The sequence below is a fragment of the Equus przewalskii genome, chromosome 8, assembly GCF_037783145.1.
Source record: "Equus przewalskii isolate Varuska chromosome 8, EquPr2, whole genome shotgun sequence".
NCBI classification, from domain to species: Eukaryota; Metazoa; Chordata; class Mammalia; order Perissodactyla; family Equidae; genus Equus; species Equus przewalskii.
This window is the reverse complement of record NC_091838.1, coordinates 69,029,994-69,046,623: the sequence shown is the minus strand read 5'-3', so window position 1 is coordinate 69,046,623 and position 16,630 is coordinate 69,029,994.

Here is a 16,630-nt window from a genome sequence, read left to right as displayed (position 1 = left end):
TGGGGAAATGATCCATGCCTAGACTGCCCTCCATTTCATTATTTCAAAAATAAAAATGACTCTAATATTTTTAGCTCCAAACTAGAAATTTGCTTATTCCAGGTGTCCAAAATTAACAAACTATGGCAATTTCATTGCATGTCAAACATTGAGAAATATCCCTGAGAAAGACAGACATGATCCCTTTAGTCCTGGGGCTTATAATTACATTCTAGGGTGTTTGATTGACAACTGAGCCAGCGAGGGGATGAGGCTGTAATCGTGACCAAAAGAACCTCTGCTTGGGGCATGCTCCAGGCACAGGGGGTGGTCAGGAGCCATCTGCACCCTCTGGCTTCACCTCTCTTTGGACCAGAGAGATGGTTAACTGAGGTTGATAAAGCCTGTGGCTTGCGGGTCAGAGATTTTTCCAGCCCAGGTGATTGGGGCTTGAATTTTATCCTAAAAGGCAAGGACAGATTTCTTAACGTGGCCCCATTACTTTGGCCTTGAGTTGTTAAGAGTGCTTAATAATAATAACACACCTCAGCCACTGTGCTAGGTGAGGGGTGATACAGTGAGAACAAAGCTCAGAGAGGTCAAAGTTTAGTGTCAGACACAAAGCAGAAAACAGTGAAAATACAGCATGCGGAGTGCTGAGGTATAGAGATAAGGGGCCTGCAAGGCTTCCCAGAGCCAGAACCCAGAATGGAGTCTTTTTAAAAAATCAGCTTTATTGAGGTATCATTTACATAAATAAAATACATCTGTTTTAAGTGTACAGGTGTATGAGTTTCACAAATATATACACCTGTGTAACTACCACCACAATCATAATACAGAATATTTCTATCACCCCCAAAATTTCCTTTGTGCATCTTTGCACTAAGTCCCTGCCCCCTCCTACCCGCTGGAAACTAAAGATCTGTTTTCTATTATTATAGTTTTGCCTGCATGGATTCAAACAGTGTGTGGTCTTCTGTTTCTGGCATCTTTCATTTAACCTAATCCTTTCGAGATTCACCCCTGTTGTTGTGTGTATTGGTGCATTCCTTTCTGCTGATGAGCAGTGTTCCATTGTGTGGATGTACCACAGTTGGTTTCTCCATTCGCCAGTTGATGGACACTTGGGTTGTTTCCGGTTTGGGGGGTATCATGAATAAAGCTGCTATTGACTTCAGTCTTAAAGGACAGTGGTGGTCAGTCAGAGAAGAATGTTCTAGAAAGGGAAATCAGCAAAGGGAAGGGGAGGGAGATGAGGCTGGAGAAAGAGACAGAAGCAACAGCAAGGGCACCAAGGCTAAGGGACGGCAATGGGAAGACACGGAAGGATTTCCCCAGGAGGACCACTTGGTATAGTTTGCAGCCTGGAGTCTGAAGATGACCTGCTGAGGGTTGGGACTGGTTGAGATGTCTGCCTGACATCCAGGAAGGGAGGCTTAACGGGAAGTGAAAACAGATCTGTGCTGAATGTGTGGGAGTTGGCATACAATGGTTGACGCCATGGGTGTTGGCGAGATCACTCAGGCACAGTACACAGAGTGAGGAGTTACTGGGTGTTCTTCTGTCTCCCTCATGAGCGTGGAGGAACCAGGCTGAGTATAGTGCAGTGGTTAAGAACATGGACACAGGAGCCAGATTTCTGGGCTTCAAATGCTGTCTGTGTGACAGGGGACAAGTCACTTGGTCTCCATTTCCTTACCTATAAAATGGGAATTACAATGCAAATACCTCATCGGGTTGGTATAAGACTTAACTGAGTTCACTCATGCCTAGCTCTTAGAACATCATCAGGCACTTGCAAATAAGTACTACATAACTATTAACCAGTATTAATACCAAAAAAAAAAAAAATCTTGAGTATAGGTATTGGGGAGACCTAAATTTGAATGCCAGCTCCATTCATGACAAGCTGAATGACACTGAAAAATCTAACATCTCTGAGCTGAAAGTTCCTTACCCAAAACAGGAGGACAATAATTCCTACCTTACAAAGTTATTGGAAGGAGTAAATGAGCACAAGATTAAAAGTAGAAACCATCAGAGACCCCTCCCTATGCAATCTTTGCTCCCTCCTCCCCTCCTCTGTGTTCCCATGGAACACTACTCATTTCTTTTCCAGCACTTTCCTCATCACTATGGTGAGCTGTTTACCAGCATATTAGTCAGGATGGGCCAGGTTATGTTGCAATAACAAACAGCCCCTAATTCTCAGTGGCTTCCAACAGCGAAGGTTTGTTTTTCATTCACCCTGTATGTCCAGCACAGACTGGCTGCCCCTCTGTTCAGCCTCATGCTCACTCTGGGACCCAATTGAACAGCACAGCCTGTTTGCAGGACATTGCTGGTTGCCGTGAGAAAGGGAAAAGAAAAAAATGTTAAAGTGTTGGCTTTTAAGGCTCCCACCCAAAAGTAAGACACATTTCTTCCTTTCACATTTTATTGCTCAAAGCAAGTTAAATGATCACAGGGGTGTTGAACATGGCAGCGATGTACAATCCTCTTAAAAGGTGAACAGTAATACTGCATCACAACTAGGCTGCACCTCCCACTAAATGGAGAGTCTCCGGAAGGCAGGGACGGGGCACCCGTCACAGCCACACCCCTGCGCCTGGCATAGTGCCCTCGAGGTTTGGTGAATTAAGCAAGACTAAGAGTTCTCTCATTTGGCCTGGAGCATCTCAGTTTACTCTGCCCCAAGGTGGAGAGCCCTCATCCCGTCACTGTTCCCATAGAAAAGGGAGTGAGCCTGTTGTCATTGGAGGTCAAAACAGTCCCCCTGCCAGGTCACCAGAAGGCAGTGTCTGCAGGCAGGTGGGGAAACTCTCGCAGGTGCCGGCTGCTCCCCAGGGGACCAAGCCCCTTTTATATGTGGGCAGAGAACAATAATTCACCAAGTGCTTTATGAACATTGTTTCCTTTGGCCTTCGAAACATGCCTGTGAACCCTGTGATGCAGGCAGTCAGCATCCCCAGGGGGCGGATGAGGCCATCAAGACAGTGGAAACCCTTGTGCATTGCCGGTAGGACTCTAAAACGGTGTCGCCACTGTGGAAAACAGTATGGCGGTTCCTCAAAAAGTTAAACAGAGGACTACCATATGATCCAGCCAGTGCACTTGCGGGTATACACTCAAAAGAGATGAAAGCAGGGTCTCGAACAGATGTCCACACACCCATGTTCACAGCAGCGCTATTCACAATAGCCAAAAGTGGAAGCTACCCAAGCGTCCACTGACGGATGAATGAGTGAACAAAATGTGGAACATACACACAATGGAATGTTTATTGAGGCTTAAAAAGGAAGGAAATCCTGACATACGCCACAACATGGATGAACCTTGAAGACACTATGCTAAGTGGAATAAGACGCCACTAAAGGACGAATACTTTGCATGATTCCACTCATATGAGGTACCTAGAGTAGTCAAACTCTTAGAGACAGAAGGTAGAATGGTGGTTCCCAGGGCCTGGGGGAGGAGGAATGGGCAGTTAGTGTTTAATGGGTACAGAGTTCCAGTTTGGGAAGATGAAATCAGTTCTGGAGATGGATGGTGGGGATGGTTGCACAACATTGTGAATGTACTTAATGCCACTGAACTGTGCATTTAAAAGTGGTTAGGATGGTAAATGTTATGTTACGTATGTTTTACCACAATAATTTTTTTAAAAGACAGAGGAAAGTGACTTGTCCAAGGGAATATAGGGAGAAAGAGGGAGAGCCAGGCCTTGGCAATCAGAGTCCAGTGCTCGTCCTCCAAGGTCACATGGCTTCTCACTGTTATTGCCTCCTTCTCTGCACCAGCCTGCGCATGCTGGATTCCTCACTTATCGGGCCTCCACCACCTGGGTATGGGCTATCCCCCTCCCCCAGCCCTTATCCTGGTGGCTTGAACACAGGGTCCTAGGTCATCCATTCACTCATTCATTCATTCAACAAACATTATTGGAACACTCACTATGTATCAGACACCCCCTGCGCTCTAGGTGTCAGCCACGAACAGAGCCCATTCCTACCTCTCCCAGCCAATGGCAACTTCTGTGTGCAAAGCACCGGAACATAAAGGTGGGCAGGAAGCTACAGGAACACAGAGGAGAAGGCCCTTGACTCTGCCTGGAAACATCAGGGAAGGCTTCCAAGTGAAGAAGACATTTGATCCGAGCCTCAGAACATAAGCAGGAGTTTTCCAGGAGGAAAGGAGGAATATATTCCACTTAGAGGGAGCAATGTGTGCAAAGTCATGGAGACAAGAGAGAACAGCCGGCCGGGGAATCTCAGGTCATTGAAACCAGGCCAGATCCTTGGGAAGTTGAAGAGTTTGCAGGGACCACATCCTGGGGGACCCAGTATGTCAGCACAAAGAGTCTCATCTTCTTGTGAACCATCGGGAGCCATGAAGCAGGGAGTGGCACAATCAGCTTTACATTTTAGAAAGACTTCAGAGCAGAGAACAGCTCACAGGGAGTCAAGGCCAGAGGCAAGAAGTTCAATGACAAGAATGTCGCCAAAGCCCAGGCAGGACGTGGAAACTGCCTGAATCAGGAGATGGCAAGGGCATTGGAGAGAAAGGAGCCCCTGGGATGTCTGTTCCACAGGCCAGGGATTTTTTCTCTGTGGTTCACCACGCCACGCTCATGAGCTGGCACATAGTGGGTTCTCACAAATGTCTGTTGAGTGACCAACAAATATTTGTTGGATGGTCAATGCCGGAGATTACTAGAATGACTCCCAGGTTTCGGGGGAGTCACACTGGACTGCTGTCTGCATCTCCCCGAGACAGGAAAAGTGGGGGTAGGAGAAGCGGTAGAGTGGATGGCAATGCTTTCAGCGTTGGGCTCTCTGAGCCTGCGAGGAGACTGTGTCACCAGTTGGAGATGACATCCACCCAGGCAGGGCTAGATTTACAGATCTGGAGTCAAGCAGTAAGACGTGGGCCGGAGATGGACATTTCCTCTGGGAACAGGAGGCTTTCCCATTTGGGCTCAAGTTCCTTCTCAACCCAGGAAAGCAGGAGGGCCTCTGTGGTCATCCTCTGCCCGGGAAAATCTCAGAGAAGGCCCCCATGCTGGCCCTCGCAGATTCGGGGGCGCAGCCTCTGGCTGCACCCTTCTCTCCTCAACGCAGCCTCTGTGCACGGCTTCCTCCTTCCATCTGCCCGGCCTCCAGGGAGACCTGACCTCCCCTCTCTGTACTGGAGCTGCCTCAGCCAGCCAGGCCCACAGGCGTCTGATCTCCAGACCCAGGATGCTGATGGCGTTTGCATGGACATCACACACCATGGCCTTTAATGCCACACTACTGTTCATCATGGTTTGAGCGAGTGTCTCAGCTTGCTCGTCCCCAGCTGCTGCCATCAGTGCCCGCCGGGGTAAGGACAGCAGCCTCTGAACCCATCTTGCTTCTTTTCGGGCATCCCCTGCCCTTTTGCCAGAGTCATCTTCCTAAACACAGGTCCCCTACCCCACAGCGCCCCCTCCAGAGTTCACCAAGGCCACAAGGACAAGGCCAGACGCTTCAGCTTGGCCTGTGAACTCTCTTCGCGCTAGCCCCAACCTACCTTTTCAATCTGACCCTCCACTCTGCTGGCCCCGCACACGTAACACTCCTGGCTGACTTCACCTCCCCTCCAGAGCCTGGGTTTAACACCTGGTTCTATCATCTACTAGCTGTGTGACCATGGGCAAGTTACTCAACCTTCCTGGGCCTGGGTGAAATAAAGATAATAATAGTATCGACCTCCTAGGGCTGCTGTAAGGATTAAATGAGTTATTGTTTGCAAAGCCTGACAGGGCTGGGCACACCACAGGGCTGGCTTTGCTGTGATCGTTCCCACCACTGCTCTCGCCCTCCAGGATCTCGCTCCCCAGCCCCCACATCTGCAGAGTATAGCCTTTGTCCTTCAAGACCCCTCTGACATGCCACCTCCTCCGCAGATGCTACCCACATCCCCAGAGACCCATAGCACTGTCTGCATTATCTCAGTATCATAGTCGCTTCTGTTCACCCTTCACCAGACAGCAAGGGCCTGCGGCTAGACACTTAGGCTCATTCCCCTCTGTGACCCCCACATTCCCCAGCAGAGCTCTTGGTACATCGTACGGCAACGGGATTAGTGAAAGTTCACAGGCTCTGGAGTCTGACAGTCTTGAGTTCACGCCCTGGCTCTGACACTCACTAGCTGTGCAATCTTGGGTAAGTTACTTGACCTCTCTGATCCCCAACTTCCACATTAGGAATGAGGCTGCCCATGCCACTCTCGCATAGTTGCTGTGGAAATAAATCGGATAATGTCTGCAGACCCCTGACATCGTGCCTGGTAGAGAGGAGACCCCCAACAAAAGTTAGTTTCCCTTTCACCTTTAATTCTTGTGAATTCGCATCTTCCACAGCTGGAGTGTAAGCACCTCAGGGCAGGGATTGTGTCTAGGTCCTATAAAGGGGAGAATCTGTGAGCTCGTAGTTGATGCTCAACAAATGTTCCAGCCACAACAGTACCACGCATGAAGGGAGCAGCTTCCCAGGAGGTCCATCCTTGGTCTCTGGGTCAGGGCAGTGAGGGTCAGACCTCTAAGAGGTCCTGGGGGCCGGTAGGCAATGTGGGGGCTGGAGGGGGCAGGAGGACTGGAGCGAATTTTTATTTGTCACTAACTTTCCTCCAGTCAAAGCCTCTGCAACAGGGCTCCTTCCTGAAGTGGAATAAACTGTGCGGCTCCCAGGGGCTCCCAGCTTCCTCTCCCACTTCCACCTCCAGAGGCTGCAAGACGCTGAGGCTCCAGGGACCAGCCGGCCCGGCAGAATCTCTCTTCTGGCTGCAGGAGGGAGAGAGGAAGCCGTCCCTGTCCCGGGTCCAGCTCTGTTTGACTTGCTCGGCAAGGCCATCCCCGCAGGCTGCATTCCGTGGCGGCGCGCCAGGCTGCTGTGTAATAGGCTCGGCCACCCTCTCGTTACCTAACGCTTTCCTAATCTGCAGTTTACGCAAGACAGTACAAATCTCTGAGAACACCGGGAGCGACTCCCCACCGGGCGCCTCCCGGGCCGGCCTGCACCCTGCTGCTGGGCTGCTGGTTTCATCATGGAGGTGCTTGCTGTGGGTTACCATGCGGGCCACCGGGTGGGTCCCTTGGAGCCCCATTTCTCACACGAGGCTCCCCCGAGTCTGTCCCTTCACCCCCTCTCTGCCAACACTCACACTGGACTAGAAACTCTATTCTACATGAGACAGTGGGCAAAGCCTTACATCTTTCTACGTTGCTATCTGTAAAGTGGATCTTTCAACAAATGGCTCCGGGACAAGTGGACAATCAACACGAAAAAAAACCTTGACCCTAAGTTCACATCGTACATAAAAGCCAACTCAAGGTCTCAAAACGGATCACTGACCTGCATGTAAAACCTCAAACTCTAAAACTTTTAGAAGAAAACATACGTGGGATAAAATCTTTGTAACGTTGGGTTAGGCAAAACTTTTCTTAGAACAGAAAATAGTGAACTATAAAAGAAAAAAGAGGGGGCCAACCCCGTGGCCAAGTGGCTAAGTTCACATGCTCTGCTTCGGGGGCCTAGGGTTTTGCCGGTTTGGATCCTGGGCGCGGACACGGCACCGCTCATCAGGCCATGTTGAGGCGGTGTCCCACATGCCACAATTAGAAGGACCCCTAACTAAAAAAAATAAATAGATAAATACAACTATATACTGGGGGGATTGGGGGAGAAAAAGCAGGAAAAAGAAAAAAGAAGATTGGCGACAGTTGTTAGCTCAGGTGCCAATCTGTAAAAATTAATTAATTAATTAAAAATAAAAGAAAAAAGTGGTAAATTGGGCTTCATAAAAGTTTGAAACTTTACCTCCTCAAAAGACACTTTTTAAGAACATGAAAAGACAAGTTATAAACAGGGAGAGACTATTTGCAAAACATACATGGGATAAAGAACTTGCGTCTGGAATATAAGCAGAATTTCTACAACTCAGTGAGAAAATAAACATCCCAATCGGAAATTAGACAAAATGCTTAAGCAGATCTTTCAGCGAAGAAGAGATGCGGATGGCAAATCAACACCGGGAAGGATGCTGGGCCTCAGGACTCCTTAGGGAAGTGGAATTTAGAACCACAATGTCCTACCACTACACTTCTACTAGAATGGTTGAAATATTAATTAATTGACTAATTAATTAATTATCTGACAACACTAAGTGTTGGTGAGGATGCAGGACAGCTGGAACTCACACACATTGCTGATGGGAATGCAAAATGGTACAGCCGCTCTGGAAAACAGTGCAGAGACTTCTTGTCCAATTCAACATACGACCCTGGTATTTCCCCAAGAGAAATGAAAACACGTCCCCATGAAGACATGCCCACAAATGTTTATGGTAGCTTTATTCATAATAACCCCAGATTGAAAACAACCCAGATGTCCTTCAGCTGATGAAAGCATAAACAGCATGTGGTCCATCCGCACAATGGAGCACTAGTCAGCAACAAAAAAGAGCAAACGGCTGTCCGTACCACAGCCCAGAGGAATCTCGAAAGCATTCTGCTAAGTAAAAGAAGGCAGACAGTAAAGATTATATCCACGCAATTCCAGACCTCTAGAGACAGAAATCAGACTGGTGATGGCCAGGGGCTGTGGGTAAATGAGGAGATTGACCACAAAGGCACAAGGGAACTTTCCGTGGTGATGGAAATGTTCCATATCTCGATTGTGGTGGGACTCATACTGGAGGAAGCATTTGTCAAATCTCATCCACCCGTACACTAGACAAGGATGAGTTCACTGTAGGAAAATGTTACTTCAATGACTATTGCTTTTAAATAACAGAGAACAGAATAAAATAAAATAAAATGAAATCGGATGGGACCCGTCCTCATCATGAGGATAAAATGACACCAATAACAGTGCCGACGTGTCGCAGGCACTGCCCTAAGAAATTGATGTGCGTTGTCTCATTTAAGTCTCAAACAATCTTTGCAGGTCCTCAGACACACCAAGCACTTGCCTGTCTCAGGGCCTTTGCATGTACTGTTCCTTCTACCCAGAATGTTCTTCCACTAGTTGACTCCATCTCCCCCATTCCTTGGGTCTCCATTCAAATGTCACCTCCCCAGAAGAGGCGTTCTCTCCTCATTCTGTCTAAAATGGTCCCCGAAACCTATCACTCTATCTCTGACCTATCTTATTTTCTTCACAGAGCTTAGTACTACCTGCCATTGCACCGTATATCATTTGTTTACAGCTCTCCATAAGATGTCCTTCTTCCATTCACCCAGCACCCACTGAGTGCCTACGCTGGGCGTGAGTGGACAAAGCCAATGCTCCAAGGGGCAGGAAGTTACCACAAGGCCAAGATAGTGTGGATCAAGCCCCTGTGTGCCTCCCAGCACCCCCTCTCATAAGCTGGCAGGGGTCTCTGCAACGGGCTGTTTAAGAGACGCAGAAGTCACAGTATGGAAAGAGCACTGGTCTAGGAGGTAAGCCACCTTTACATGGGCTCTTCCAACACCCCCCTGGAGACCCCAAGGCCAGGCATCCCACCTAACAAGGTCTCGATTTCCCCACTTGTAAAATGATTCCACGTGTGTTTTTCAAACGTTACCGTGAATAGGAATGCCCTAAGAAATTGATCAAAAATGCCTGCCCGTTCCCCAGAAAACCTGACTCAGTAGATCACGGGTAGGGTCAGGGAATCAGCATTCTTAACCCTCACCCAGGGCAATCTAAAGTAGGTGGTCTAGGGACCAAGTTTTGGATATGGATGATTTTCAAACTATTTTTTGGCTGCCAAGACCTTCCTCCAAATAAAATTTTACCCAGAAAGCCACATATACAGCATGTAAGTCAGAGATGTTTTGGGTCGGAGAAGGAAGCATAATGATGCTGACTCCTCCTCAAGTATTTTTCTCACACTCCCACTGTCTCACCATAAAGTGGCCCAGGCACCCTAGGGTTCCTTGGAACACAGTTTGAGAACCACCATGGTAGCCGCTCCCTAATTAAATCATTGCACAAATATTCATGAGTATTTACCATGTTCCAGGTTCTGGGTGTCCAACAATATGAAAAGACAGATAAATTCCTGCTCTGACAGATTTCACATTTATGGGGATGGCTACATATTTTGAATGCTTACCATGTGCCAGGCCCTGTTCTAACGGCTTTTCATGTATTACCTCATTTCATTCTCACCACAACCCTATAAGACAATTATTACCCTTCACCCCATTATACAGAAGGGGTCACTGAGGCCCAGGGAGATTAAATAACTTGCCCAAGGTCATACACTGGGACATGGCAAAGCCAGGATTTGAACCCAGAGATTTGAGCTCTGGCCAAGACGCTCTTCTGAAATCCTACCCACGTCTCAGAACTTCCGGTCTATGAGCCCAGGAGGTAGGCGTGAGCCCACAGCTGGAGTGTCGGCTTCTGGGCTGCCTCTCCACGGGTAAGTTCAAACGGATCTCATCTGCCCTCGGCCTATGGGGTTAAACTTCCAAGACTGGGGCTGCAGGTGAAACTGGATCCCACATGACTTCAGGTTGACGCAAATGGCCTTCTCTACCTGCAGGGACGCTGAGAGGCTCCTCTCTAGGGAGCGGAAGAATGTTCTGTCTGGCCCAAGGTGCTGGTTTATTCTCGTCACCACTGCATGGCTCAGTGTGCTGTTGAGAAGATGACTATGTCCAGCAGTCCTGCTGGTGTTCCTGATTTGACAGGGTGACATTGATACGTCTGCAACCAGAACATCAGCACCAAATTAGGAGGCAGCGTGGGGACCCAGCCAAGCGAATGCTGAGTAAGAGTTGAGAGCACACGGACCCACAAACTCTTCCAACGGCGGGGGGGTGGGGAGGAAGCTTAAAGGTCATTTACGCCCAGGCCACTCATTTTGCCAAGAGGGAAACCCAAGTCCAGAGAGAGGAGGTGCTTTTCTAGGATCATCTGGCTGTGTGCTCGGGCTCCTGCTGTTGCCTCCAAGGTACAGAGGAATCGGATTGGGCTTGGAGGCAGTGAGACCCACGTCCGTATGCCAGGCCCACCGTTTCCTTCACCTTGTGACCTTGAGCACTTAACATCTGACCCTCGGTTCCCCACCTGTACCTGGAGATGGTGACAGCCCTCAGAAATGCTCTGAGGGTTCCAAGAGATAATTCACGCGATGCACCTGACGCCAAGCAGCTGACTAACAACGCCAGCTCTGCTCCGCAGCAGCATTGGCATCACCTGGAACTGGCTGGAAATGCAGAGTCTCAGGCCCCACCGCAGCCTGATGAATAGAATCTGCATCTTAACAAGATCCGCCACTCCCCCTCCTGAGAAGCACTGTCTGGAATATTTTTTTTTCATGGATCGACTTAGTGCTTTTGACTCTCTTTGATCCCAGTTATTGGGAGCCAACGCTGGGGAGCATTTCGTACATGTTGGGCACGTGGGAAATGTTTTACAGGCATGATCTGATTTAAACCTCATAATCTCGAAGGGGGGAGTTCTTACGAACCCCATTTCACAGATAAGGCACCTGAGGTTGAGGTGGGTTGGTTCCCTCCGCAATAAGTGCTACAGACCTGGGCCTTTGTAACTCCAAGCTCCGCACTTTGCCGCACTCTCTGGTGTGTGTTCATTTTTTTAACCCCTGTTCTCCTTGTGGGATCCCAGTGAGGCCTCTGCTTTGGGAATCAAGATGGTATCTGTGACATGGTGGTTTCAACTCCCCCCTTCCCCGTGAGGGTGAGTTTCTGAGACCCCGGAGGAGCTGGCCAGCTGGACAAGGTCAGAGAAGACAGCTCGCTGCTCGCCTGAACTGGCCTCAGCCAAGGTGACCAGGCCCCGGGCATCACGGGGTGGGAAGGCTGACCCCTGGGCACTGCCCTGCTCCCTGCCACCGGCCCTCGCCTCCTAGCTGTCCCCTAGAACAGTCAACACTGACCTCCGCAAGCCTGCAAGTCAGGAGGGAAAAGACAGGGAAGAGGAAGGAAGGAGGCAGGAACACTGATCCCTGACTGCCATCCCAGACCAGGCCCTTGCTTTGTCCCCGTCCTGCCTGCAGCCCTGCAACTGTGCAAAGCACTGAGATCCTGGCAACCCAGCAAAGCACTCATTACTCTGCACCCATTTTATGGAGGACGAAATTATGGGTCAGAGAGATTTTGCAAATTCCTGGAGGTCACAGAGCAAATAAGGAGCCAGCCTGGGATCCAAATCCAGGTCTGTCTGACTGCCCGGACCCAGTTCTTTCCACTTCGAAGGAGTCGGCCTGAATTTCCAGCCAGCTACACGGCACCCTGGATGAGGCACTGGACAGACCTTACTCCATGCAACCCTCACAGCCGCAGCTTTAGGGGTGGAAGTTACTAATGCCACATCAGTTATAATGGCAACCGAGGCACAGAGAGATCATGTGACTTGTCTGGGTCATACAACTAATTAGCTACAGAGCTGGGATTTGCCACCAGGTCTCTCTAACCCTGATGTTCAAGTTCTTTCCTCTTTATGCCCAGCTCCTCAAAGCGTCGAACATAAAGTGTTTTCCCCCAAGAGAGGTCAGGATATACTGACATGACGGGACTTTAGTTGTGGGAATAACATATAAAAGATGAACACACAGCGGAATGGGGGCAGCCAGTCACTCCCACGTTAAGAGTGTATTCTTTAAAGTGAGACTCCCCATGTTCGGATCCCATTTACTGGCTGTGTGACCTTGAGCAAGTGAGTTAACCTCTCTGGGCTTTTATGTCCTCACCTGTAAAACAGGACAAATGAGACTCCCTTCCTCACAGAGTGGAAAGAATGAACTGAGGCCATGCTTGCAAAGTGCTAAGGCAGCGTTGAGTCCTCAGCACTTGTGGGTTCCTACCATTATTGTTATTCTAATTGTGCCCTTTCTGTGCTCATCGTAGGCACAGGCTGTGCAGCAGTGTGTCTAAGACAAAGGGACTGTTCGGAGGCTGCGTGTTTCATGGCATCCACAAATTCACTTCCCCAGTGAAGAAGTAGGAAAGATGCTGATGGGCAGGAACTTGGAAACCAACTCAAACCCCAGCTATTGACACTGAAAATTCCAAATACAAGGCAACTGTTGGCTGCACGTTGGCTGTTCTCTCTCCTGGCTCAGGTACTGCTTCGCCATCTCTAAGATGGGGGAGCGTGGACCACCCTGCTGCCTGGCCTCCGAGGGGGCAGCTCCTACCCCACCCCAGGGAATGCAGCCAGGAACCCCGTGCGGAACGCGAGGAGCAGGCTCGGTGGCTCCGCGCCTCCCGGAGACCCAACAACCTCTTGACTTGCAGCCGGGATGAGAAATCTGTTTGGAGCATCCTTGAGCCCTGGCCACTGCGTGCCTTCCTCTTCAAACTGGGGCCACGCCCTCGTCGCACGGCTACTTTCCTCCGCCTTCTAGCTCATGAGGCCTGGGATCAAACTCGGAACCCGCTCAGCGGCCTTGGCTGCGGCTGACCCGGAGGATGACCACGGGGCAAACTGATGGATGCGCTCATGGAGGGCCTGGTCTGAGGCTCAGACCTAGGAACTCGTTTTTCAAAATGCCGTGTCCCGTGTCCAAAGAAAAGTTTCTGACACCTTCCATGGCAGTGCCTCACATTCACGGCACTCGGCTCTCGACGCGTTCCAGCTCACGCGGACACACCAGCCAGCACCCAGGAAGCCAGCGGCAGGGGCGGGCCTGGGGGGCGGGGTCAGCAGTGGCCTTGCTGCTGTTTGGCTGTGGCTTCCTGGGACTTAGCCTTGCTTTCCCCGAACTGAAAATGGGGCAAGTGTGGACTAAATTATTTTTTAAGAAACTTTTTATTTTGGAATAATATAGATTCACAGAAAAGTTGCGAAGATGGTACAGAGAGTTCCCACATCTCCCTGACTCAGTTTCCTCCTGTGTTCCCATTTTACATTTCCGTGGTATATGTGTGTCAGAACTGAGAAACCAACTGTGGCACATTATGATTACTGAAACTCCAGACTTTATTTGGATTTCACTCGTTTTCCCACTAATGTCCTTTTTCTGTTCCAGGATACCACCTTGCGTTTAGGACTAAGTTGTTTATAAAATCCCCTCCTGGTTCTAACAACAAAAGAGAGAGTAAGACTTCCTGATTAAGGGTTCTTTGTGTATTAATTAGCAAATGACTGCTGTGCTGTGTGACTTTGAGCAAATCCCTTACCCTCTCTGAACCTCAGTTTCATCTATGATGAACCTCAGTTTCGTCTATGAAAGGGGGATGATACCAGTACTGCTTTGTAGCAGCACTGTGAAGTAATCATTTGCTAATTCATCTGAAGCACTAGGCACAGCTCTTGGTACACCATGAGCGCTCCGCTGATAAAGTTCAGCTGGTGGAAGTCATAACTGAAACCAGGACTAACCCAGCATACTGTACACTTCCTGGCACAAAATCTCCCAGCAACACGGCTGCTCCAAAAAGAAGACATTGTGTTGCTGATCTACCATGGCAGACCCAACTTGGAAAGCACAGGACAGGATAGGGCAGAGATCTGGAGTCACACAGGCCCGGGTTGGAGTGGCGCCCATCCACTCGCGAGGGGCATGACCTTAGCAAACTGTTCTGCCTCTGGTCTCAGCATCCACATCTGTTAAATGGGAACAAGTCACCCACCTTACGGGGCCGCTGAGAAAATAAAATGAACGGGATTCGGCTGCATCTTTCTCTTCTGTCTCTTCTGGGAACCACTAAGTCGCTGACTGCAACTGGGATCCTTAAAGAAGCCACTGAAATCTGATGCTGGCAGTTCCCAGGGGTTGGTAATGAGATCCTGCTCTTTACTTTTTTCTTCTTTTTGAGGGGTGGGGGTGATTAACTAAACATTGCCCTCCCTTTCCCAGCCAAAGTCACGTTGAAAAGCCAGTTCCATAATCTTCATTGCTACAATGCCTCTCCTCACCCAGAATGAAATTAGACAAGGAACCCAGTCACGCTGCTGTGCCTAGTTTTAAAAGCAAGCACAAAGCGATTCCCATGGTCACTCTGATGAAGATAATTATAAGGCCTGTTTTCACAGAATCACAGAATCATTGTTTTCACAGAATGGCGGCTAAAGGGACCAAAGAAATCAAAGAGCATCACTCCTGTTTAAAGATGAGCAAATGAGAACCAGAGTGGCAAATCCGCTTGTTCAAGTTCATACAGCAGAAGGGTTCAGACTACAATGAGACTCCAGTCACAAAATTTCCATTTCCATGCTCTTGGCTGTCTGACTTGGAGCCCCATTGAGCTCCATGAGCTGCTGGCTGCTGGAGGACATCTGTCTATCCATTCATTCACTCATCCATCCATACATCCACTCATCGATCCATCAATCCATCCATCCATCAGTCTACTTGTCTGTCCATCCATCCATCTACTCGTCTGTCCATCCAACCATCCATCCATCCACCAATCCATCCATCCATCCACTGATCCATCCATCTACTCATCTATCCATCCACTCGTCCATCCACCCATCCATCTATCCATCTACTCGTCTATCCATCCATTCATCCATTCACTCATCCAAGCCTCCATCCATCCACCTATCCATCCATGCCGCCATTGGACACCTTGCTGTGGTAGACACTGTGCTGGGTGCTAGGGAGCCAGCAGTAAATAAGACTGCCACAGTCCCTGGCTTCATGGAGGTTTTCATTCAGTGAGCTGGGACTGAGTCTTGGTCCTCTGTTTCCCAAGGATCTACCACAGTGCCTGGCACCTGACAGGTACACAGTAAACGTTTATTGAACAAACAGATCTCTCATCTTTGGTACTGCTCCCACCCTTATGACTGATGTATTTGATTGTTTTGAAGACATTAATGGGGCTAAAGACTCAGCATTTGTATTTGTCTTGAGCTACCTTCTCCAATCGTCATTCTCACCGGAAGGCTTTATGCGGCGGTGTGCAGACATAGCAACGAGATTGGGCAAGGAGCCCAAAGACCTGAGTTCATATCCCAGCTCTGAGCTGCTGATTCCTGAGAGGAAGGGGAGGGAAAGAGTAAAACTTCTAGAAAATATGATACAAATAAAAAGTTATTGAGATGATACTTGAATGATTCACTCAAATGGCGAGTATGTTGAGTTCCCAAGAGGGAATAAACGTGACGATCTTTTCAGCCAGTGCTCAGCACACGCTTTCCAACCTTCTATAATGCAGCTGGTTGTGATTGCCCGGATTTGTTCCAAACTTCGAAGAGATTAAATTTATGGATCTGTGGCATCACGTGTCATCCCAGCCAATCCTGACCCATATTTCCCTCACTTGGTGCATGTAACAACAGTACAAAGAGGTGTTGTAACCTTAATCGCTTACAAAGTGTTTTGAAATCCTTAGATTAAAAAGCTCGGCGAAGTCCAAAGTGTTAGCCTTCTGTATGCCCAAGGAGTTATGCTGAGCCTCGTCGGGGTTCCTTGGAGCAGGGCGACACTACAATGTATGCTCTGAGGCCCCAGGAACTTTGGGGTTTAAGGGTTCTATTCATGGGATGGCCATAGACCAACCCCCAGCTTCCTAGTCTCTAAGCTCCCCAGGCATTGGGCCATTTCCCACATTGCTTCTGATGAGCTTTTTCCATTTCTTTTCTTAAGTTCCTGGGTCACGAGGCCTGAGTTGCACTCACCTTGGTGTCACAGGTCTCCTTTTCTGGGTGATCTC